Genomic DNA, 25,038 nt, shown 5'->3' on the forward strand with positions numbered 1-25,038 from the left:
TTACATAAAAAGTTATGAATTACAATGTACTTTTACATATCAAACTCCATAAAAAACAATCTACAAAGTGTCAGGGATGGGAATTACAATGCCATTTTAGACGAACTCCCCGCAGAGAAATACCAAGATGCTTGCCCGTGCCGCCACTGCAATGAACGCCAAGAACTGCACTGACTTGAGCTTGCTGCCTTTGTTTGTAGAGAAGCTTGAAGATTGAAAGTAACAGTAGACTTGGCCGAATCACTCGCTGACCAGATTACATGCAATAAGACTGGATGGCTTTGAAGGCTTTAGCATCCTGCACTCTGGCTTTGGATATTAAAAAAGTAATCATCTGCTAACTATATGTGACTAGTAATTCACTAGTCAATTTGGAACAGTTTTTCTTTAAGAGTAATTCACAAGTATTGTTGCTCTAACAGACTCTGATATCCAGTCAATTTGGAATGAAGAAGCACCTTCTTTAAGCTTCAAGTCGTTCACTGTTTTATCCAAACAGCTACCTTATCAAAAAAAAAATTTTTACCTCATTCCTGTTTTGGCGTCTCAGTTCTAGTTTCGTAGCTTGCAACTTCTAGGTGACCCTAACAGCTGGAGAACCAGAACTATTTCCCCTCCGTGCATCAAATCCTACATCCATGAAGCTTCATGTTCTGTCCAAATCTTCTCAAAATGAAATGGTGTTTGACCTTTTTGTCTTACGAATCTGCGAAAATTGACAATGGACAATGATCTGAATTGGCTCTTCGTAGATGCTTCAACATAGTTTCAGGGTAGATATAAGAAATTATCTTCTACAGGCTGCAGAGGAGCTGGGAAACCAAGATAGGAGACTCGCTAATTAGACAACTGAAATTCATGTCTAGTTTTAATAAATAAAATATTGTCTAGAAATTCATGTGGTAATTCAAATTTGATATATTTCTTGAGAACATATTCGTTTGTTGCCCATATTCATTTGGCCCTTCTTAAACTAGAAGACTGTTAAGTGTTTTTCCCTACCTAAGCAATGTGGTAGCCCAATGTGTTTATAAACATTATATTCTTGATGTTTGCATTGATATGTATAGCGGGGAAACAAAAGTTGCCAATTATTCAAATCTGACCTACCTAATCACAAACAATTACATTTAAACATGATACATCCATAAGGTGTTCATGGGGCATCCAGGAGTTTCCACCTACCCTGGTATCCTAGCATCAAGTTGATAACTTGCTTTAAGCTGAACAACTAGAATTTTAATGAATGTGAATATCCCTACATCCTTATCCACTGAAGATCTGACCCCCCCCTCCTGTACCTAATAGCCCACCAACATGAGAGAGAATATAAAAAGCCCTATGTTTCTTACCTTTCCCACAAACCAAACAGGAGTAGCTCTTCCTGTTGCAAATTAATTCTTTATTCGCTGAATCCTAGTGAATCTTGACATAATTTGAGAGGGTAACCTGTGCTAATTACAAGCAGATTCTACCTGACCAAGAAGCCAGACCGCTAAGTGAGCACAAATGACAACCTAAAGTATGCCATGCCAACCTAGATCCTTGTAAAACATCTCAAGTTGCCAGAGTATCATTATCACAACAATCACAGTGATGCTGGTCTCCAATACTGATAACACATTCACATGCTTGTTTCCAATTCAACACCTGTGCACAAAATCAAAAGAAAAACAAACAAATAAAGAACAAATCATGAAGGCGGAAAACCCTAGAACAAAACCAAAGATCTTACCTCCCGATTTAGCAGAGGATACGTCCTAGGAGACACAATTATCGAGAAAACCGAGATAAATTAAAGGCCCTCTCCCCTTCTTCTTGCAGCCATTATTGGAACATCGACGAACAAATAAGAAATCGAGTATTCAGGAAAAAGACATCTTATTGTTTTTCAATCATGCAGAAACATGTGAATATCCAGATAGATTGAAGGAAAGCAGGAGGAAGAAGGGTACAAGGGGACCTGCTGCTGGTGTCGAGCGAGCTTGCGGCGTTGGGTCTTGAGGGAGAGGATGGCATGATCCACGTTCGTGATCTTGGGTTTCTTCACAAATATATTCCCCATCTCCGCACCTCTCTAAATAAGCCCCAAACCCTAATCCTTGCTCTCCTGTCACAAAAAGAGAGGGGTAAGGGAAATCCAAGGAAGGAAGGAGAGAAGATGAGCTTCCTTTTACGGCTCCTCTCTTGTCTTTTTTTCTTTTGGCTTCGCTGCCCGCCGCTTCTCTCCCTCTCCGTCGGGGTTCCGGAAGCGAAGTGGATCAAGAACGGATCCAAATAAAACGAGGGTTTCAGTTCGAGTTTTTACCCCGTGGTACTGGCCCGCCTTGCTCATTGGCACGATGTCTCCCGGCCTGTAAGCGAGCGAGATCGAGAGTAGAGACGAGATCCAGAAGAAGAAGAGGCAACGAACTGGAAAAGCTCTTCGATCGCCGGCCATGGCCAAGACTCGGACCCGAGCTTTTGGGGGGAGGAAAAGAAAGGAGGAGGAGAGGAGGTCGCTCGGCGCCGGAGAGGAGGATGAAGGACGGGACAAGGGTCGGCGCCGGAGATGAGGGAGGAGGAGGGGACAAGGGTCGGCTAGCTCTATTAGGCCTTGATCGATCGAGGATAGAAGGAGAAGGGGGGCGGCCGCGGGTTTTGATGAGATTTGGTTTTCAACGACGCGCATAAGCGTCGTCTTATCCCAAATCTATGACGACGCTAATAAGCGTCGTAATAGGCCGACGCTTTTTACAAGCGTCGGCTATTTTTGGCAGTAGTTCGGAAATTGCCGACGCTTGGAACAAGCGTCGGCAAAAAAGCGTCGTTAAAACCCCAATTTTCTGTAGTGAACGAGGCGATATCAGATGTCGATTCTGAGAAATGGCTGGAAGCTATGAAGTCAGAGATAGACTCCATGCATTCCAACCAAGTTTGGATCTTAGTAGATCCACCAGAAGGTATTGTACCTATTGGATGTAAATGGATTTACAAAAGAAAGATAGGTTCGGATGGAAAGGTAGAGACCTATAAGGCAAGGCTAGTGGCGAAAGGATATAGTCAGCGCGAAAGCATTGACTATCGGAAGACTTTTTCACCTGTATCCATGCTGAAATCCATTCGAACATTTCTTGCCATTGCAGCATTTCATGATTATGAAATATGACAGATGGATGTGAAAACTGCTTTCCTGAATGGATATCTTGATGAAGATATCTATATGGAGCAGCCTTTAGGTTTCACTTCTAGTGATGGAGATCACAAGGTCTGAAAGCACCGGCAGATAATTCCGTCATGTCGTTGCAAAGGTCCATCTATGGACTGAAGCAAGCATCTTGGAGTTGGAACACTCGTTTCAATGATGCGATCAAATCGTTTGATTTCATCAAGAACGAAGAGGAACCGTGTGTTTACAAGAAGGTTAGTGGGAGTGCTGTCGTGTTCCTCGTATTGTACGTGGACGACATCCTCCTGATTGGGAATGATATTTGCATGCTAACCTCAGTCAAGGTCTGGTTGTCAAAAGAGTTCTCCATGAAAGACCTTGGGGAAGCATCATACATTTTGGGAATTAAGGTCTATAGAGATAGATCTAAGAGGTTGCTTGGCCTATCATAGAAGATGTACATAGAGGAGGTGCTGGAAAGGTTCAGCATGGAAAATTCCAAAAGGGGTCTATTACCCCTTAGGCATGGGATTCATCTCTCCAAGAAGATGTGCCCCAACACATCTGAAGAGATTCAATGCATGAGCAGGATCCCTTATGCTTCTGCAATAGGGAGCCTCATGTATGCTATGCTGTGTACACGACCTGATATAGCCCTTGCTGTGAGTGTCACTAGTAGATATCAGTCGAATCCAGGCGAAGAGCACTGGACAGCTGTGAAGAACATTCCTAAGTACTTGAGAAGAACTAAAGATTTGTTCTTAGTCTTTGGGGGAGCATCAGAGTTAAAGGTAGAAGGATACATAGATTTAGACTTTATGACTGATATTGATGATAGAAAGTCTATATCTGGATATGTGTTCTTGTGCAATGGTGGTACGATAAATTGGAAGAGTTCCAAACAACCGATCATTGCTGATTCTACCATGGAAGCTGAGTATATCGCCGCCTTTGAAGCTGCAAAGGAAGCCTTCTGGTTCAAAAAATTCATTGCAGAGCTAGATGTAATGCCATCAGATGCCATCATACTCTACTGCGATAATAATAGTGCCATAGCTCTTGCTAAGGAGCCAAGGTCTCATCAGAAGTCCAAGCACATAGAGCGGTGCTTTCACCTCATACACGACTACCTCGAGAAGAAATATGTTGAGGTGCAGAGAGTAGACTCTGCGGACAATATAGCGGACCCGTTCACTAAGCAGCTAAGTCAGCAGAAGACTGAAGCCCACCTTGAGAAGATGGGACTTAGATATATGACTGATTGGCTTTAGTGCAAGTGGAAGATTGTTAGATATATGTCCTAGAAGCCAATCTGGCTGACACATTATTAATTCTGGGACATAATTTTGTACTTGACTTTATTATTATTGAATAATAAATGGTCATCTTTTTTATTCATATTGTTTATGTATCTATGAATCATCCAAAGAATTAATAAGATGAAGATACATATTCTTAAGAGTTGAGAATTTGAGCCATGTATCATTGGTGATTAATTTCTAAATATTCCTGATCAATGGATCATCACGAGGATGGTAATCGATCCGAAGAGATCAGTGCACAGATCGCTTCCCTTATAGATGGACGAGACTCGAGTCCACAGTGTAGGAACATTGAAGTGAGAGTGCAGGTGCTTATTAGAGAACAAGGGTACTGAGCGTGACCAAGACAAGAAGTCACTTGGATGTCTATCCACTCGTCAGTGACTTGCTTGGTGTTACAGTAGTATGACTGGTTCTTTGACCTGCGGTACTTCGGCTACTCACAGTGAGGTTATTATAGTTTGACTGCACATATACATGGTCTCTAGTCATATGGATCCTTGTAGTGTAGACTGGCTGCAGTAGGTTCATTGTAGGAGTAGGGTATGCATCTACATGGAATCTATCGACCTTGATAGATGATGAAAGATCCTATGTGATTTATAAGACTGAGTTCTAAGATCTTGGCCAGGGCAGTATATATAGTGGAGAAAGAGTTTTCAACTCTCGAACTCAAGTCGAATAAATCTAGACATATGACAGACGATGGAGTTTGACGAGTTATCCATGACCTCTGGTCTGTATGGATCCACGATAGAATAACTGTATCATACGATAACTACACCTAGAGGTTCATCATTTCATTCTGCTGGGTAGCCACTACATGCTGCTAGGTGTCACTGGTGGATGGTGAGACTCACAGGGACCATCTTGATGGTCGATGATCCCTAGTGAGTTGAGTTGGAATTGTTTCAATCCATTGAAAGAAGTTTTCAATGATATTGTGATAGAGATCGTAATATATCTCACTACCAGACAGAATAGAACCTATGAGGTTACACACATTAGAGGTATTGACCGATCCGATGGTTGAATGTGATTAGGAATTACAAATAATCAATTTGATTGATAATTAGTTAACTTGCTAAAGGTTAGTGAGTTGAAGAAGGAATAATTGCAATCGGATTGCAATTTAATTTAATTAATTGGACTTGATCATGAGTCCTACTTGGAGTAGGATCCTTGGAGTCCTAATTGGATTAGGATTACAAATTAAATTAGAGTTCTACTTGGAGTAGGATTTCTGAAGTCTTAATTGGTTTAGGGCTGAAATTTCAGTAGTCCTAATTAGATTAGGAGTTCTTAAGTCCTAATTAATTTTAATCTAATTAATCTAATGACTCCTAATTAGATTAGAATTGAAGAGTTTAATTAAGTCATGGTTCAATTAAATTCTAATTGGATTAGGATTTGGAGGAATTAAAATGGGTGCACATAATCCTATTTTGAATAGGATTGGACTTATCCTTTGAACCCAACCCCCCCCACTTAATTTGATTAAGTGGGGGTTAACCAAATGGGAGAAGAGGGAGAGGCGTACGCCCCTCCCTTGGCTGATGGCGTGAAGGTAAAAGGAGGGGCGTATGCCCCTCCTATTTTGAATTCAAAAGGGATAAAGATGAGCTCCTAAAATTTAGGAGCTCATCTCTATCCACACACCATTAAAAGCATGGGTTCATGGGGCTGCCGATTTCATGGAAATTTCCCTTCTTCCAGCCGTGAACACCCCTCTCCCTCTTCCTCCTTTGAGCTGCAAGCAAACAAGGGGAAAAAGAAGCTTTGGCGTGGCCCTTCTTCCTCCCATTTCTTGGTTCTAGCGCATGAAAAGAAAAGGCTGCGAAGGGCCTTGCATTCTTCTTCCTGGATCCCTTCTTCTTCTTCCTCCTCTCAAGGCAATCAAGAGTTGATTCAAAAGAGAGGACTTCAGCCATCAATAACCATCTCTGCAAGGAAGCTAGCACTCCAGAAAGATACGAAAGCTTCGATCGGTGCTTTGCCTCGTGTAGATACCCGTAGAGGCCAGACGCGTGTGCGGCTTCCATCGAACCTTCAACAAATCCACGTAAATCAGATTTGCGGAGATCATCTACCCGCACAAGGTGAAGATCTGATCTTCTTAATGATTTAAAAATGGTTCATAAGAATTTAATCCTAATCTATCTACAATCGAAGTTTTAAAATACGTTCATGCGATGAACGGGATCTTGCATGCCTTTCCGCTGCGATCTAAAAATTTTTTGAAATTTTTCTGTGTCATATGACAGATCCTAACAAAGTTTCTGGAGAGATCCAATCCTACGAAAGTGCTAGCTTGCGCAGAATTTCTTGAGGCTGAAATTTGATCTTCCCAACGCTATCAACTTTTGATCCGTCTTCTTGGAAGAACTTGGAGGAAAGGTTTAGAGGAATTGAAGAGGACTTAGATCTAATCTAAAGACTCTTATCAGGGATCCCTAACAGCTATGGCAACATGAACTTAGTAGATGAACTAATTGTTGGGAATTGTATCCTAAATGTCAATCGTCAGCATATTGATGATTGAATTTTATAAATGATTGATAAATTAATAAAGTGTTATTTGGCATTATTCATCATTTCATCTTCAAATGAACTCTTATATGATGAAGTCCTTAAAACTTATGTTATGATAAAGGAGAATTTATCTTTGAGTCCTTAAACTTGTTCGCGACCAAATGATATGTTGTTACTAGGATGACAACATTATCGAGATTAGATCGTTGTGTGACATATACGTTGGTTGTCCTCTTAACCAAGGAGTGTGGAGACACTGGTATTCCACTGCATGCGCCAGCTAAAGGAGGTTTTCTGAAGATAATTTTCAAATTTTGAATGAAAATTCGGAGGCCATTAAAAGGGGTCAAACATGGGCACCGAAAACATATCCATTGCAGCCTTCTTCCTCACACGCCTCCTCCTCCTCTTCTTCTCTATTTTAGATAGGGTTTTCAGGGTGAATATCTAGAAGATTCAAGATCAGATCTGAGTCCTCTACTTTCCTTACAAACCTCATCTCCATCTGCTTCAAGACGATTGATCAAGAGTTGATTGAATTCCGGTGAGCAGATTTCAGCTTTCAAGTATTCTGTAGCTGCTAGCACTGTTGCGGAAGAAGATCCTTCAGGACTTCGCATGTACTTCTCGTAGAGGTCATTCGTGTGCGTGGCTGCAAAGTCAAGAATCAGATCCATAACTTTCATCCATCATAAAAGGTATTAATCTAGCATTAATCATTTATTATGGTGTCAAGGTCTAGGTCCGATTTTCCGAGGTTTTACCCTCTTTTGAGGCTCCTCACGAAGATATCTCCAGAATCCATTCGATGGATATTCGGAGATTAATTGGAATATAGTTCTTAAGTTTTAGATCTGATAGTTAATCATGCATAAAAGTTTTAGCGTAATTGTTTAAACGATTTCGGCATAATCCTATGTGTTCTTAATGTGCTGATTTCTAGATTTGATCTTGTAAGCATGCATGAATTAAATTGTTTGATTCATTTTTCTGCTGTATTTTTAAAATTTAAAAAGAACTACATGTGGCTTGATCCCCCTTGTGAAGGGGTACGTAGGCAACCCGATCAGGTTCAGCCATGGTTTTCAAAAAAAAAATTCAGCATGCTAAACACCGAAGAACCTAGGAATAACTTTCAGTGGTATGAGAGCTAGGTTCACGTTTAAACTTTTATGTTTTAATTTTTGAAATTAAATCTAAAATCATTAACGTATTTAGATTAGATCTAAAGTGCTTTTTATGATTGATTTAATTGCTGATTATGCATGATTAAGTAGATCCGAAATTTTGGATGCATATGATGCATGTTTTTGTTAGGATTAGTAACATGAATAAATCTGAAATCATAATATTATTTAGATTAGATCTAAATAAAGTTTATGATTCATATGATCTTTGATTTTAATGAACAAATCAGATCTAAAAATAAAAGTGAAAAAATAAATACATAAGATGTATGTTGTTTGTATTAATTCATGTTGTTATGTATATGTGATGCATGAACATAAAACATAATGACTTAAACATGAATTAAATCTGATTACATGTGATTAATTACAAAAACTCAGATCTGAAAATGTGTTTTAAGAACTGAAAGATTGTAATTAATATGTAATTAAAAAGAAATATGAAATGATCAAAACTTTCATAAGTCTAAACTTAATTGAGAATTAAGTGTTATGAAATAGAATTGTAACTGAATTAATTGACATTGCATAATTCTTTGGGCATATGGGTTAGCTTGAATCAAGTTCCTAGGATTGGATTAGACCTAAGGTTAGAATCATACATGGACAAATAGAATTAATTGATCAAATCTAATTAAGTAGTAACTAGATTAGGTCAAAAAAATTCTAGGTCAATTTACAATAGTTGTAGATGGCTCAAGTCCATGTCTTTGATTAGACCAAGATGGAACTTGATTTAGGCTCAGAGGTGTAGCCCGAGTTATTTGAGTAATCAAATCGAAATTGATTGACCAGTCGGTGTCTAAGGTAAGTTTGGCAGTTTTGACCGGTGGTTTTTAATTGGGAGCTACTCGCACTGATTCATCTTTGTCGAGTTAATGGCATATCCCTTCCACCGATCTCACTTACCTGGCCGACATGGTCAATCACATTTTGATTGGATCACTTAATGATTCGAGTTAGCCCATGCAAATTAGTTTGACTGATTTAGGTGCCTCCTTAACCGATTTCAGACTAATCTGATTTGGTGAAGTCAGTGGAAGAAATTAGACTAACCGGATTTTCTCATCTATCCTAATTATGAAATCCTCTAAAATTATTAGGTCCTTAAAATGAAATGGTTATGGTGATAACTAGGTCATAGCCTCCCATTAAGTTGGGTGATAATGGGTCCAATGTTTTGATAATTATTGGAGGCGCCACATGCCTGGTACTTATCAAGCATTAGAATTGTCATTCAATATATGATGAGTTAAGTGTACCTTCAATAGGCGGTCAGGTGAGCCGAGCCACACTCGGGCTTGGTCGTCTATTAGTTGATTATACTTAATCCTATCATTTAATGGTTGGACCTGATTAGGGTATTCGGTGGAGGCGCCACACGCCTGCTGAAAAACCTAGGGCAAAATCATTACTAGAAGTTGCTTGGTGAAGCAATTGGTTAAAAACCTACCAATAGGTGCGTATGGGTTGGCTGAGCCACACTCGGGCCTATATGCGATCTATTGGGTTCTAGTGCCCACTAAAAAATTAGGAGTAATTTTTTGAATTAGAGGTAGAGGCTACCAATTTGTATAAAATAGTGGAAGTACCTTTAGACTAAAGTCCAAGTCTATTGAGTTTAGTCAATTTATATACTAATAGCCAAATTTTCTTTTTATGCAGAAATGGCCACTAATTTGTCACTTCGCTCATTGTTGGACAATGACAAGTTGACTGGTCCAAATTTCAATAATTGGCATAGGAAACTAAAAATAGTGCTAGAGCATGAGAGGATCCTTTATGTGATAACGGATCAAGCACCTGAGCAGCCCGCTGCTAGTGCATCAAGATCGGCCAGAGACACTTATCAGAAGTGGCTCAGTGACCGGATCACTATTCGATGCATCATGTTGGCAGTAATGAGTGATGAGTTTAGTAGGCGTTTTGAGAATACGCAGCCGGAAGATATCATTCAAGTGTTGAATGAATCATTCGGCGTTCCTGACGACGTTGAGAGGCACAAAACTAGTTGTGCCATCTTCAGCGCCCGAATGAAAGATGGAACCTCGATAACTGATCATGTACTGTACATGATTGAGTTGATCGAGCATCTAAGCTCTCTTGGCTTTTCTCTTCATGATCAATTGGGAAGGATGCCATACTAAACTCATTGCCTGGATCATACCGTCCTTTTCTCACTCATTTTCGTATGACGAAATCTGTAGTGAATTATCACCAATTGTTGGGGTTACTACAGACATTTGAGAATGATCACTGATAGTCAACTTTAAAAACCACGCAATAGCACGTATCGGGTAGGACAGTGATTACGGGTATCGATCCACAGAAATTGGGGTACAGTTGTTTTCTTAAAAATATTTAAAAAGGAGAATTGGTGAAGAAAATTGAACTAAATAATTTAACAGGAAATGCAATTAAAAGAATATCAGTTTGAGAAAACCTAGGGCAAGGAATTCACCTCTAACATAGGAATAAGGGTTATTTGAAATTTATTTCATTCTTGGATTATTATGCAAATTGGCTACAAGCCTAATAAGCATTCGAATAAATTTTTATAAAAGTAATTTAGGCATAATCCATCTTTAGTTAGCATGAAATGTCTACCCTAATCTAAGATGGCAGCACATCGCATCTTCCTTAAGCATGAACTATCTTATTTTTACTTCAATGATCATAAAAAAACTTTTGTATAGATGAGGATGATAGTGTTATTTTAATGATTAACACAACCATTGAGAAAATATATAATTAAGTACTATAAGTTAATATGATACATCATTACTGAGTTCGACACTCTCGGTACATTAGAAGAATGAGAACAAGATGTCTTTCAATGATTAATAATGAGATAAAATTTGTAATAGAAAAGGGATAGTGAAACGTACTCTTAAGGGCAAAATAGTAATTTTTATTGTTAAGAGTATGTAGCACTACCATGGCATACATTCAAAATTGCTTGAAATATATTTCATTGATTGTATGGATGAGTCTAACCTTAAGATGCAGCAAAGTGTGGAATGAGTCGACCCCAACATAGGTGGAGTCGACCATGGCACATAATGGAACCATAAGGCACACCTCTGCGAAAATGGTACAGATGAACAGTAATGGAGTCGACCCCAAGTATGCTTGAGTCGACCCCAACTTCAAGCCTCAAGAAAACAAGTCTTTGTAATTTACTGAGAGGGCCGACCCCAACTTTTCTTGAGCCGACCCCAGATGGAGCCGACCCCAAGAATGCTTGAGTCGACCCCAATGGAGTCGACTCCAACTGAACATGAGTCGACCCCAAGGCTATGTCGTTCAAAACTGTGTCTCTGGAATTCCTGAGAGGGTCGACCCCAATGGAACTTGAGTCGACCCCACTGTAGCTTGAGTCGACCCCAAAAAGAGTTGAGTCAACCCCAGTGAAAAACAGCTGAAATACAAGGTTCTGTGATTCCTGAGAGGGTCGACCTCGCTGTAGCAGGAGTCGACCCCAGTAAAAGTTGGGTCGACCCCAGTGGAAGTTGAGTCGACCCCAAGTATGATGAACAGTGGTTTGAGTCGACTCTAGGAAAGTTTGGATCGACCCCAGTACGGGCAGAAGCATAATGGCTAGTTCTGCAGAAGTACATTTTGACCTCCCAACGGCTAGTAATGGATAGTTTTTCAAATCTAACCAATGGGGAGTAATCTAAACATATGGAAAAGTATTTATAATGACACTATTCACCAGAACAAGTTATCTTTTTGCATGAAAATCAAAGTTCACTTAAGAAAGACAAAGCCCTAGTATTCTTCATCAAGATGCTTCATTCAAGAGTCAAAAGAAAATGGTTGAGCAGATCAAAAGAGGCATTAAGAGCTCCACCAATTCTTGAAGAGTGAAGCATTCCTTGATGAAGAAGAGAAGAGCCATATCAAAGCGATAACTATATTCTAACTCTTCTTTGTAGCCTATAATTGTTATATCTGCTCATCAAGAAGTTTCAACCTTCTTCTTCTTCTTAACAATCTTGTAAGGTTTGTTGGTGAGCCCGTAAAACTAATGGTGTAGGTTTGTTGGTGAACCCGTAAAACCAACGGTGAAGGTTTGTTGGTGAGCCCGTAAAACCAACATAGGTTTTTGGTGATTCCGGAAAACCAAGTGTAAAGGTTTTTGGATTGTGAGCCCGGAAAACAATCCAACTGTAATCCGCGGAATTATAGTGAATTTTCAAGGGGTCGCTTGGGGAGTGGACGTAGGTACATAGGAGAGCACCAAACCACTATACTTCTTGTTGTTTGTATTGTGTATTGTTCTAACTTTACTATTTGCACTTAATGTATATTAACAAAATCACTCACTTATCAATTAACATAATTAAGGAATCGAAAATTAAGAAAAACCAATTCACCCCCCCCCCTCTTGGCTTGTCACCTTGGGCAACAATAGACTTCATACTTGAAATCACAGAATTTAAGCATGAGGTAGAAGGATATTTGATGAGAGCACAAAAGTACGATCTACACACAGCTTAAATTAATATTATTGCTAACAAATAATGATAAAAGTGCTGCATTAATTTCATATTTTTATTTGGCACAGACCAGAGTTTAAATGCGTAGTGGGTCTATAAAGATGCATCACCGCAGGCCAACAGCTGAGCGCATAGGGTCAACCCCATTTGCATACCAGAAGGAGCATTAGCAGACCAAGTTCAGTCTAATGGAACAGCAACCAGAAGAGCTAGATTCATTATCCGAGAGGATCCAACGGTCTGTGCGGTTCATAGTAGCATGCCCACCATCCCACACATCCGTCCGTGATTCATCCGTGAGCCAGCGTCCGTGTCCAACTCATCCCGTCCGCGCAACTCCACCAGCATTCACCTCTCCCGTGATCATCCCGTCCTCCCACGCGTCTGCCCGCCTCATCCACGGTCCAAGCCAATCCCAGCTCAGCTCCTCATCCTTCCGCGCCCAATCCTCCCACGCTGCCCGCCTCCTCCACAGTGTCCGCGGCTTCATTTCTCCATCACCCCAGCCGTGATCAGCGCCCTCCTCCTTCACAGCGTCCGTGTGCAGCCTATCCTCCTGCGAGCCACCCGTGAAGCCCCAAGCATCCCGCTCTTCTCCCACGCCCATCCCACTGATCCCGCCTGCAGCCATCCAGCAAACCGAGATCAGCGGCCGCTTCTTCCTCCGTTCCAGCCATTCATGAGCATCTCGGCGACCACCCAGCAGGCCGTGATCAGCTCCCTTGCTTCCGGATTCGCCGCCCGACTTCTTTCTGGCCGTCCGCTCCTCCCGCATCCCAGATTCTAGCATTCGACTGAACCTCCCACACATTCACAGCAGCGGATTTCCAGCCTTCCAACGAAATCCCATCCGAATCACAGCAAATTTGATTCAGATTTTCGTTTGATTTGTTTGGCTTTCCAAGAATAAACAGAGGGGGGAGAGAGTTGAGTATAAAGGAGAGGAAGGGGAGGCTCATTCGGGGCAGGGGCTCATTGGAAGAAAGCAGAGGAACCAGCAGCCATTCAAAGAAAGAAAGAAAAAAAAAAAGAAGAAACAGGGCATTCCCTGTTTCCAAAAAAAAACATGAGGAGGCTTATTTCTTTGATGGAGGGCTGATATCCTAGGTGATGGGTGAAGGGAGATCATTTGGTGTACCAAGCTCATGATGTAAATTCTAATCCTTTGCTTTAAATGATTTATCTTTTGATTATGTCATGATTCTTATATGTTGAAAATTCTTTTATGATTTATGCTTATTGATACATGTCTTCCTCGATTATTTGATTCATCGTCGACATTATAAGGCACGTTGAATGCTTAAAAAAAGAATTCATGTTATCAAGAACATACTCCATAATTAAATTTTATCTGCTTATAATTCTTAAAGAAAACAAAAGAATCATAGAATTTATCGCATGAATTTGATATTATCAAAGGAGATTCTGGATCCCTACACCATCTTAATCTATCCTAACTTCGATTCTCTATTGACTCATTTATTTTCTATTTGCAAAACATCATCTAAATCCACAAGTTTATTGAATTAATTAAATCTGAAATTACGCTAATAATCCATAGATCGTTTTCTGAGGAATCGACCTCGGACTATCGAGTTATACTACTTGTGCGATTCTCCTGCAATTGGGAGAGCAGTTTTATTTTTGCATCAAGTTTTTGGCGCCGTTGCCGGGGAACGGCTGAGTTATTAGTATAATTTTAGATTTAATTTTTACCTTAGTAGTTAGTATTTTTTTTTGAAAAAAAAAATAAATCTTTACTACTATTTTTATTTCCCTGCATAGTTTGCATCAAACTCTGATATCATAGAAATTAGCCGTCTGATTGGACTCAAATTTGGTCAGCTAGTGCAAGACATATTGATCGATAATATAAAACCTTGCTGATTAAGACTTTTAAGACCATTAGATTAATATAAAACCTTGCTGATTTCTGTTTTGAATTTTTTGTGTTTAAATTTTTAGAATCATAATTTTATTGTTATTATATCTCATTTACCCTTGTTGCTAATTAAAAATTGAAAAAAAAGGAAAAAAAACTTTAAGAAAAGATCAAGGGTGATTATTCAAAAATTAAAAAAAAGAGGAAAAACCTAAAATTTCAAATTTTAAATTTCAAAATTCAGAATTCAAATTTCAAACTTCAACTCATAAAATTTAAAAAAAAAATAAATAATTTGCTTGATCAACTATTCAATGAAATTTTATGTCATGTCATAAAACATTAAAGAAAAAATCTCTTGATTGCTGCATATAGTATAAGGCATCAGCATAAAATATTCTAAGGGCTGAACCCATTAAAAAAGATAAGATCGGGATTTCATCACTCGTCCTTAGCCCAAAAATCACCCCAGTGCATAAATATCCTAAGCTTAACTAAAATCAACTAGACGTTGGCCCCTAAGGATATTCGAGCTCAATAGGACGAAGACCACCAAAAGTTGCACCAATTTCGCTCTATGGCCCAGTCGATGTCTAGGCAAGCTTTGTCCCTCTAAGGGAGACAGTCTCTATTCGAGGAAAGTGGGTTTTAAGTGGGACCCTTGCTAAACGCATCGTGATCCCTCCACTTACCTAGGAGCTTACCTGGTCGACTAGGTTATTAGACCGGATTGGAGGCTTAGGTGTCCTCTTCAAACCAGTTAGGAGCTGTCTAGAATTTAAGAAAAATATTAGGAATTGAGGTGTAATGTTTTGTTGCATGTTTGATTGTGAATAGATTTTCGTATTAGGGTATCTATAGGTGGTACTTATATTTTTTTTAAAAAAAAAAAGAGAGAAAAATTTTGCATGCTAAAGTGGAATAGGGACGACACCGGTCGATTAAGTCGTACAACCTTAAATCATCCCTTAGGACACATCCCTGAAATTCCTTCGCAGTATCTCACACCTTGTGAGATGGATGATTTAAATGAAGATGCGGGGAGTCACCACAATCGAGAACGAGAACCCCATGTTATGATTCTAAGACAATACCTACAACCGGTTAGGACTAGTCAGCCTTCATGCATAATTTTTCCTGATAATGTAGGACATTTTGACATCAAACCAGGGGTAATTCAATTGCTGCCTAAGTTTCACGTGTTAGAGTCCGAAAGTCCGTATCTTTATTTAAAGGATTTTGAAGAATTGAGCATTACATTTAGAGTGCCGAACATCACCGAGGATGTCCTCAAGCTGACATTGTTTCCTTTCTCTCTAAAGGATAAGGCTAAAACATGGCTAAACTCTTTGCGACCTAGATCAATAAGAACTTGGCAAGATATGCAGAGAGAATTTTTAAAGAAGTTCTTTTCCACACAAAGGACCAACTTTTTGAAAAGACATATCAGCAATTTCCAACAAAAAGATAATGAAACATTTTATGAATGTTGGGAAAGATTTAAAGACCTTCTTCTCTCATGCCCTCATCACGAATTTGAAACTTGGAGACTATTAGCTTCTTTTATGAAGGTCTATCTCCACAGTTGAAACAGTTTGTAGAGACCATGTGCAATGGTAGATTCTTAGAAAAACAACTTAATGAGGCATGGGAGTATTTGGATTCCCTTGCTGAGACTGCCCAACTTTGGGATAACGGGGATAGAAACAATAAGTCTTTACCTAAGCCTACTAGCTCTATACAAGGAGGCCTTTACAATCTCAGAACTGAGGATGATCTTCATGCTAAAATGGCAGCCCTCACTAGGAAAGTAGAAGAAATTGAGCTTAGGAAAGTTGAGCCTGTCAAGACTATAGAGCTTAGAAACGAGAGTTGTGGTATCTGCGATATGTCGGGTCATACCACTACAGATTGCCCCACCATACCGGCATTCAAAGAAGTCTTGCACGATCAAGAAAATGCTATGAACTCCTACCAAAAGTCTTATAACGATCCATACTCGAATACATATAACCCTGGTTGGAAGAATCATCCAAATTTTAGGTGGAGAAATGATCATCCTCAATAGTCACACCATTCAGCTCCTCCACCTGCACATCCTACTTTCGCATCACTACCCTCCCAAAAGGCGAATATCGAGGATACCTTACAATCTATACAAACTTTTCTACAAGGTCAAGCTAATATCAATGTTCAAAATACTCGAAATTTTGAAGACATAAGGAACCAATTGTCAATGTTGACTACCGTCCTAAGTACCCAAGAGAAGGGTAAGCTTCCAGCTCAACCCCAACCTAACCCACAAGTGCACGGTAGTAATAATACGGCTCCTTCTAGTTCGCATACAGAACATGCAAAGAGCATCATGACTTTGCGTAATGGAAAAGTCATTAATCAGACCGTCCCATTGAGACCGTAGGTCACTTCTAATTCTGATGCTCCCAAAGCCGATGAAAGGGACAAAGAAGAAGTTGAGGTCCCAACTTCTACCGAGAAAGTTGAATGTCCTTTTCCTCCACCTTTTCCACAACGGCTAAAGCCGTTGCAAAAGCTCGAACCTAATTCTGAAATTCTTGAGCTTTTTAAGCAAGTAAAGATCAACATACCTCTTCTTGATGCAATCAAACAAGTACCCTCATATGCCAAATTTTTGAAGGACTTGTGTACTGTCAAATGCCGATTAAATGTTAAGAAGAAGGCATTTTTAACTGAAAATGTGAGTGCTATTTTGCAGCACAACATTCTTCCTAAATATAAGGATCCAGGTTGCCCAACCATCTCATGCATCATAGGCAACTTTAGGATAGAGCGAGCATTGTTAGATTTAGGGGCAAGTGTGAATTTGTTGCCATATTCTGTATATGAGCAACTTGGTCTAGGTGAGTTGAAGCCAACCTCCGTCACTTTGCAATTAGCCAACAGGTCAGTTAAAATTCCGAAGGGGATTATCGAGGATGTATTGGTCCAAGTAGACAAGTTCTATTTTCCTATCGATTTTATCGTATTGGACACACATCCGGCTTCGAACTCACAGTCTCAGATTCCGGTTATTTTAGGACGTCCATTCCTTGCAACTTCTAATGCATTGATTAATTGTAGGAATGGCGTCATGAAGCTTTCTTTTGGTAACATGACCCTGGAACTTAACATTTTTAATGTTTGCAAGCAACCCAATGATCACGAAGAGAATAAGGAGGTTGATTCGCGGAGGAATATTTGTTAGCTAAAGCAATTAACAACCCATCTGATGATAGCTTAATTGATTGGTATCCTAATGGCACCAATGATGATGATTTGTCAGTCACACCTATTGTGGATAGTTTGGATATCAAGATGATCAATGGGTGGAGACCAAAAGTAGAGGAATTTGAGAGGTTGTCGCCTCAAAAGGCGAAAATAGTACCATCCCATGAGCAAGCACCCAAGCTCGAATTGAAACCCTTACCAAAGGAACTTAAGTATGCTTTTCTTGGACCGGAAGACACTTTTTCTGTAATCATCTCGTCTGGACTTGATCATACCCAAGAAAAAAAATTAGTTGGTATTCTAAAGAATCATAAAGGAGCTTTAGGGTGGTCTATTGCCGACTTGAAGGGGATTAGCCCCTTAATCTGTACACACTGGATATATTTGGAGGACAATGCCAAAACCACAAGGTAAATGCAACGAAGGTTAAATCCTACGATGAGAGATGTGGTTAAGGCAGAAGTCCTCAAGTTGCTTGACGTGGGTATTATTTACCCAATTTCCGACAGCAAGTGGGTAAGCCCTACTCAAGTCGTTTCTAAGAATTCGGGTTTGACGGTGTGTGGAGTGATTGATTAAAACCCTATTTGATTTTGATGAGCTCAAAGCATTTGAGTATATTTCTTGTTTACTAATGAATTCAATTAAGTGTTTTCAGTGAAAATCTTCTCTAAGTGTCTCTAGACTTGGTTCATAGTATTTTGGATAAGTTAAGAAGTCAGCTTGAACCAAAGTCTGAGACTCGAGTCGACTCCAGAGTATCACGAGTCGACTCCAAGCGTATCAAGTTCACTGGCACGGGCTCGAGTCGACTCCGGATCGGTACGAGTCGACTCCGACTGAGAACAGACAGACGAACAGAAAGCTTCAATTCAAAACCTGTCAGCGAGTCGACTCCCGAAGTGCGCGAGTCGACTCCAATGTTTACCGAGTCGACTCCGGAGAAGTATGAGTCGACTCCAAGGAGTCACAGGCAGAAAAGTCAGAGAGCAGTTTTCGGGTCTGAGATTCGAGTCGACTCCAGTGGAACGCGAGTCGACTCCGATGGTTGGCAAGTCGACTCCAAAGAAAGTGAGAGTCGACTCTCAGAGGAACACAAGGAAAAAGACAGAAAGCATTTTTCGGACTCTGAGATTCGAGTCGACTCCCGCAATACGCGAGTCGACTCCGAGACTCCGCGACCACAAAGAAGACAGAAGACCAAGTTACTGCCTCTGAGATTCGAGTCGACTCCCAGACAGCTAGAGTCGACTCCAAGGCAGCTTCACATCAAAAAGGCAGAAGACCAAGTTTCGGAAACTGAGAGCTGAGTCGACTTCGAGGAAGTTCGAGTCGACTCCAAGACTGGACGAGCCAAAAAGACAGAAGATAGGGAGTTCGGGCTCTGAGCGCCGAGTCGACTCCCAGGATTGACGAGTCGACTCGAGTGGACCAAATTCAAAAATAAATCCACGGACTCCATGGGATGAGCCGACTCCGAGAAAGCCAAGTCAGCTCCAGAAGTTGGCGAGTCGACTCTGGGTCAAGACGAGTCGACTCCCAGTCGCGAAGGCAACTTTAATTCAAATCTGGAACAGTTGCCGAGTCGACTCCGGAAAAGTATGAGTCGACTCCCGCTACAGACGAGTCGACTCCTGATCGCGCGAGTCGACTCCAACCCACCAACGGACACATTCTCAGGCTGTGCAGAGTGTGCAGAACGGGCAGAAAAAGGTGTCTAACGGCTAGTTTCCATGGGGGTTGGTTTAAATAGCCACAGAAGACTGTAGCAAAGTAGAGAACAACCATTCCACTCCAAGTATTCAAGCATTCAATCTCTGCAACCTGTTCTTCAACGAAAAAAGAGGGAAGAGCTGCATTAACTGCATCCACCTACATCTTCCCAGCAATTAAAGAATCCTCCTCCTGCATTCAAGTCGACTACACATTCAAGAGGAGACCCGAAGTTTAAGAAGCCATTCCTCTTCTCCAACTTAAAAGCGTTTGAGGGCTTCTAAACTCTTTTCAGATTATATTGTTTTCCATCTACTTTTGAGAAGCTTAGTTTTCTGTTTGTCTATTTTATTTACAACTTGTATCTGCTTGGTTCAATCGAGGGATTGAATCAAGGGTATTGAGGTTGGTTGGTGAGCCGAGTGTAAAACCAACGTGTGTAAGGGTTCGATTGTGATCCCGAAAAAACAATCGGGGTGGTTCTAGTCGGTGAGCCTGGAAAAATCGACCGAGTTCGTTGTGAGCTCGTAAAACAACAAGTTTGGTTGTGAGCTTGGAAAACAACCGGCTGTAATCCAAGGGGGTTATAGTGAATTCCCAAGTGAGACTTGGGGAGTGGACGTAGGAGCAAGGGTTAGCTCCGAACCACTATAAAACTTGGTGTTTGTGATTGATTGTCTCTCTTCTTCTTCCTCTCATATCACTCACAGCACATAGCATTTAATTAAACAACTTGCAATAGTTTTAATTAGTCCTTCACAACGTTTTAAATAGCTAAATTATTTTAAAACCCAATTCACCCCCCCTCTTGGGTTGTCTATCTGGGCAACAAGTGGTATCAGAGCCTAAACTCTTCCACCCAAGAGTAAAAGATCGAAATGACAACTCCATTTGGATCTTCTCACATTGAGGGTCAGTCCACCCAAAGACCCCCATTCTTTAATGGATCCGACTACTCATATTGGAAGGCTAGGATGAGAATATTCATCCAAGCCCAAGACTATGAGATGTGGACCATTATAGTAAATGGCCCATACATCCCATCCATATATGTAGAAGGTGTCATGGTACCCAAACTAGAAAAGGATTGGGATGAACATGACATGAGAAAGGCACAACTAAATTCTAAAGCTATGAATGTGCTTTATTGTGCCTTAGATAGAAATGAATTCAATAGGGTCTCAACTTGCAATTCTGCAAAAGAGATTTGGGACAGACTTGAAGTGACCCATGAGGGCACGAATCAAGTCAAAGAATCCAAAATAAATATTTTGGTTCATAAATATGAACTATTTAAAATGGATTCTAATGAAACAATCACATGCATGTTCACTAGGTTTACTGATATTGTCAATGGCCTAAAAAGCCTTGGCAAGAACTATACTAACAGTGAGCTTGTCAGGAAAATCCTTCGGTGTCTACCAAGGTCATGGAAAGCAAAAGTGACGGCAATCCAAGAAGCCAAGGACTTGAACAAGTTACCACTTGAGGAGCTTCTTGGATCCCTAATGACGCACGAGCTAACCATGAAACAACACAACGAGGAAGAGTCCTCCCATAAGAAAAAGGTAATAGCTCTAAAATCTACTTCATCTAACAAGGACTTATCTTGCAGTAGCAGCAGTGAAGAAGAAGAACATGAGGAAGATGATGGTGAGGCACTTCTTGTGCGCAAATTCAGAAAATTCATCAACCACAAGAAGTCCTATCATCAAAGGAGAGGCCCCTCAAATTCCTACCGCAAGGACAAAGGTAAGGAAAAGGAAAATGAGGGGATTGGGTGTTACGAATGCAAGAAGTCGGGTCACATAAGAGCTGAGTGCCCTTTACTGAAGAAGAGGAGCAAGTACAAGAAGAAGAAGGCTCTTGTCATGACACTATCCGACTCGGACTCATCATCCTCTTCATCGGATGAGGAACAAGAGGAAAAGGCCAATTTCTGCTTCATGGCCAATGGAAATGAGGTAACGCTCGAATCGCCTTTAGATTTTACTTTTGATGAGCTTTATGATGCTTTTAATGAACTAATGATTGAATATAAGGCTATAAATGTTAAAAACAGAGAATTAAAAGTAACTAACCAAACTTATATCCGTAAGTATGATTCATTAGTTAAGGATAAGGATTTAATCACCAAAGAAAATATAGACCTTAAGACAAGCAACCAACTTTTAACTCAAAAGACTAATACCTTAACTAAGGATAATGAAAAACTAACTAAGGAACTTTCAGAACTTAAAAACCATAAACAAATCTTAAACAAGGATCTCACAAAAGAACTAAATGATCTAAAGGCAGAAAATCAAACACTAACTAAAGAACTTAACAAATACAAACCTTTGGTTGAAAAATTTACATGTAGTTCTGAAAAGTTAAATATGATACTCAATAGTCAACGAGCAGTATTTAATAAAGCGGGTTTAGGGTATAAACCAAGAAATAAACAAAAACTTCTTAGTAACTTCTTTGTTAAAGCTGGGAAAAGTAAAACTAAGAAAATAACCTGCTTTTGTTGTGGAACTATAGGTCATAAAGCAAATGTGTGTAATTTTAGGAAAGGTAAAACAAAAAGGAAAATTAAAAGGGTATGGGTTCCAAAAGGAACCAACATGACTAACCATGAAGGACCCAAGAAAACTTGGGTACCTAAAATTATATAATCTGCTTGTGTAGGAGTGTCTTGCAGCCAAGGTCAACAAAAACTGCTGGTATTTGGATAGTGGCTGCTCAAGGCACATGACGGGTGACAAGGATCAATTTTTCACCCTTGAAGCTAAGAAGGGAGGTGCTGTGACTTTTGGAGACAACAACCAAGGTCACATCATTGGTATTGGTAAAGTTCAAATCACCCCTTCTACTTTTATTGATAATGTTAGATATGTTGATGGTCTAAAGCATAACTTATTAAGCATTAGTCAACTATGTGATAAAGGGTATGATGTTATGTTTAAACCATCACTATGCATTATAACAAACCCTAATGACAATAGTTTAGTTTTTAAAGGAATTAGACGTGGAAATGTATATGTTGTAGACCTTGAAGATCTTGCAAAACATAACCAATGTTTAGTTGTTAATGAAACTAAAGATAATGATGCTAGTTGGTTATGGCACCGCAAGTTAGGTCATGCAAGCATGGACACAATAACTAAACTAGTTAAAAGAGATTCCGTGATAGGTTTGCCAAAATTAAAATTTGAAAAGAACAAAATATGTGAAGCATGTCAATTTGGCAAACAATCTAGGAACTCATTTAAATCCATAAAATGTGTCTCTACCTCTAGGCCTCTAGAATTATTACACATGGACCTATTCGGACCAACTAGAACAACAAGCCTAGGTGGAAATAAATATGGTCTAGTTATTGTAGATGATTATTCTAGGTACACATGGGTCATGTTCCTAGCACATAAGGATCAAGCATTTTCTGTTTTTAAGAAATTCCATAAAGAAGTAACCAATGTTAGAGATACCTCTGTAATAGCTATTAGAAGTGACCATGGTACCGAATTCGAAAATCTGTCATTTGATGAGTTTTGTAGTAAAAAGGGGATAACCCATAATTTTTCTGCACCTAGGACACCACAACAAAATGGAGTTGTGGAGAGGAAAAATAGAACTCTAGAGGAAATGGCTAGAACTATGTTATGTGAAAGTAACCTCCCTAAGTACTTTTGGGGAGAAGCCATTAATACCTCTTGTCATATATTAAATAGAGTTCTATTGAGACCCATCATAAAGAAAACACCTTATGAACTTTGGAAAAACAGAAAACCAAAAGTCAATTACTTTCATGTTTTTGGATGTAGGTGTTTTGTTCATAATAATGGGAAAGATAATCTAGGTAAATTTGACTCTAAATCTGATGAGGGAATATTCTTAGGTTACTCTACAACTAGTAAAGCCTATAGAGTCTTTAATAAAAGAACGTTAGTTATAGAAGAATCTATACATGTTGTATTTGATGACTCTAGTGATTTTTCCTCTAGTAAGAAAGTTAATTTTGATGATGATGTTGAAATTCTTGAAGAAAAGATAGATGAAATGGCATTACAAGATGATAATCAAAAGTTGAGTGAAGGAGCATCATCAAGCCAAGAGGCTATTGTGGATCATGGGCTAACTAAAGCTTGGAGGTATGCTCATGGGCATCCTAAGGAACTAATTCTAGATGATCCATCTCAACCGGTTAGGACTAGAGCATCCCTTAGAAATTTAAATAACCATCTAGCTTTTGTCTCACACTTTGAGCCCAAACATAGAGAAGAAGCCGAAAATGATGTAAATTGGATGAATGCAATGCAAGAAGAATTAAACCAATTTACTAGAAATAAGGTATGGAATATAGTAGAGAGACCTTCTGAATATCCAATTATAGGTACTAAATGGATTTATAAAAATAAACTTGATGAAAATGGAATTGTTATAAGGAATAAGGCTAGACTAGTAGCAAAGGGTTATAATCAAGAAGAAGGTATAGATTTTGATGAAACCTTTGCTCCAGTAGCTAGACTTGAGGCCATTAGATTATTATTAGCGTATGCATACTCTAAGGACTTCAAACTATTTCAAATGGATGTAAAAAGTGCATTTTTAAATGGGTATATTAATGAGGAGGTATATGTAGAACAACCTCCTGGTTTTGAAAATCATCAATACCCTAATCATGTATATAAACTGAACAAAGCACTTTATGGTTTAAAACAAGCACCTAGAGCATGGTATGAGAGGCTTAGCAAATTCCTATTAGAACATAAATTCTCTAGGGGAAATGTAGATACAACACTGTTTCTGAAAAAGCAAAACAAAGATATGTTATTAGTACAGATTTATGTTGATGATATCATTTTCGGTGCTACTAACAATCGCCTCTGCGAAGAATTTGCTGATTTAATGCAGAGTGAATTTGAGATGAGCATGATGGGAGAGCTGAACTACTTCCTCGGGCTTCAAATCAAACAATCTGAAGGAGGCATCTTCATCAATCAAGCCAAATATATCAAGGAGATGCTCAAGAAGTTTGATATGGAGGGAAACAAGTCAATCAGCACCCCCATGAGCTCATCATGCAAATTAGACCAAGATGAATCAGGTAAATCTGTAGATCAGAAACTGTATAGAGGTATGATAGGATCCTTATTGTATCTTACTGCAAGTAGACCTGATATTATGTTTAGCGTTTGCATGTGTGCTAGATATCAGGCTAATCCTAAAGAATCACATCTAGTTGCAGTTAAGAGAATTTTTAAATACTTAATAGGAACTAAGAATATAGGATTATGGTACTCTAAAGAATCTAGCCTAAACTTAATAGGATACACAGATTCAGACTTCGCTGGATGTAAGCTTGATAGAAAAAGTACCAGCGGGTCTTGTCAATTTCTAGGAAAAAACCTAATCTCATGGTATGGCAAGAAACAAAACTCGGTTGCATTATCTACTGCTGAAGCTGAATATGTTGCAGCCGGGAGTTGTTGTGCTCAAATCTTGTGGATCAAACAAC

The 25,038-nt window shown here is 39.5% G+C and overlaps 1 non-coding gene across 1 annotated transcript; it reads right to left on the reverse strand.

Annotated features, from left to right (window-relative positions):
• Positions 1-16,004: 16,004 nt before the first annotated feature.
• Positions 16,005-16,113, reverse strand: LOC113461629 (small nucleolar RNA R71). The gene has a single exon (XR_003383919.3). It is a non-coding gene; the product is annotated as a small nucleolar RNA R71 (small nucleolar RNA).
• Between the last annotated feature and the right edge of the window lie 8,925 nt (positions 16,114-25,038).

This window comes from Phoenix dactylifera, chromosome 14 (genome assembly GCF_051530095.1).
Source record: "Phoenix dactylifera cultivar Ajwa chromosome 14, Ajwa_hap1_PhDact_Kaust_v1.1, whole genome shotgun sequence".
In the NCBI taxonomy this organism is placed as follows: Eukaryota; Viridiplantae; Streptophyta; class Magnoliopsida; order Arecales; family Arecaceae; genus Phoenix; species Phoenix dactylifera.